The 1900-nt window shown below is 37.2% G+C and overlaps 1 pseudogene; it reads left to right on the top strand.

Annotated features, from left to right (window-relative positions):
• The first annotated feature begins 909 nt into the window (after nt 1-909).
• On the top strand, nt 910-1026 carry LOC145246923 (5S ribosomal RNA; annotated as a pseudogene).
• The last annotated feature ends 874 nt before the right edge of the window (nt 1027-1900 follow it).

The raw sequence follows: 1900 nt of genomic DNA, 5'->3' as shown, positions 1-1900 counted from the left end.
TAAAATTTTCTGCATGATCGGTAAGCAGGTTATTGGTCTGTAATTGCTTGGGATCGTTTCGTATTCTGTGTCTATTTGAATTAATACAGTTCTTTTTTAATCATCCATTCTCGTACTTTTAATGCTTAGTATCAGTGTATCATACGTATTGAGAGTTTTCACACAGACCATTATAAAAGATGTTTCACAACGTTTCGGCCAACTATTCGTCTGGTCTTCATCACGTGGTAACCGCGACGGGATAGGAACTCTGAATCTCCTAACTGCATCCTCTGCAATTACTGTCTTCCGTGGTTGTTGTCGTCTCGCCACGTTTTGGCCAAGTAAACCTCTGGCCGGCTTTGGGTAGGATTGAAACCGCTATCTTCAGACAATTTTCAACGCCACTATCAACTGCGCCACGGGCCCCGAAGGCAAGAGGAATAGTTGGCCGAAACGTCGTGAAACCACTAAGAAAAAGATGAGGATAATAGTCCGCAATAAATCAGAATTAATAAATAATACTCATCTCAATAATGCATTCCAATTAAATAATACATTATCAAAGACTTCGTTCAGTCAACAATCCCAGGAGTTCGCTAGAATTTGAGTGGCAAGTTGACTTTCCAGATTTCCAGTACTCTTCACCTCTTTCGGTAAACTTTTGAAAATGAATGTGTGTTATCGCAACAGTTGTTTACCATTAATTTCTTGCTGGCAAGGACCATTGGTCTTCCCTGGAATTTTGGTGGCACTACGACTTCCCAAAGTTCTAGTTTTCTTCGCGCATTCAGTGAAAATCTGATTAGTACTATTTCCCATCAGTCTCTCCATCCTCATCTCTTTAGGCCTTCTTGATGCGGTGGCAGTTGATGCCGGCACTATCTTTTTGAGCGGAGGTGGGTTGTTATTGTTGATTTATAATTATACGTGTACGGCATTATCGCGTTGACACACCAGTTCTCGTCAGATCACCGAAGTTAAGCAACGTTGAGCCTGGTTAGTATCAGATGGGTGACCATTTGGGAATTCTAGGCGCTGTATATGCTCTCCGCTTATCTCGGCATTTGTTTCCAGTCGTCCTATACATACATTTCACTTGCCACTGGTATTTAACAATGTCGACTTAGGAGAGGTGTGGTTGGAGATTGCGCACCTCCTGCCACAAAAATTTCACGCGCAAGCAACCCTTCGTAGGTATCCATAGTCTGTCTAAGACTGAAGGAGCCTGCATAATTATACGGTTTGGTTTTCCTGATTCCATGTGGTATTTATTTAAAAAAAAAAATTATTTACGATTTTACTTCTGTTGTTGTATCCATGTAAATGTTCAGCGGCTGTAGTCTGTGCATTCAAGAGTATTCTTTAATAGATATCAGCTGTTTTCATTACTGCTATCCGTTTAAATTCTCAGCCATCCCTCTGATTCCAATCTTTCTCATTTAAAAAAGAATTCGGAACTAACCTTAATGCTCTTACTATTATTAATGTTAGCTTTCTGCATCTTCCATGTAGCTTTAAACTCTCAGGCCAGTTCCGTGTCGCAGAATTCTTCATTCTTAACTATTATGACATTCGGTCTTCTTGTTTAGATTGTTTTAAATATCTGTGTGCAAGCTCATGTCCCCTGGAATTTTGTGATTTTCGTTTTCAAGTACTCCTGCCATGCTCCGGCTTGTGCTCGTATCATACGTTTGACTGTTCAGGAGGCAATTTTTAATATAATTCGCAGCGTATTGTCTTTTCCACTTTATTATTATTATTATTATTATTATTATTATTATTATTTTTTTTTTTTTTTTTTTTTTAATTATTATTATTATTATTATTATTATAATGATGATGATGATGATAATAATAATAATAATAATAATAATAATAATAATAATAATAATAATAATAATAATAATCTCCTCAATCC

The sequence above is a fragment of the Euprymna scolopes genome, chromosome 24 (genome assembly GCF_053919585.1).
Source record: "Euprymna scolopes isolate OS-2025 chromosome 24, ASM5391958v1, whole genome shotgun sequence".
Classification (NCBI taxonomy): domain Eukaryota; kingdom Metazoa; phylum Mollusca; class Cephalopoda; order Sepiida; family Sepiolidae; genus Euprymna; species Euprymna scolopes.
The sequence above is the reverse complement of the archived record's forward strand: the minus strand, read 5'-3'. Positions and strand labels throughout refer to the sequence as shown.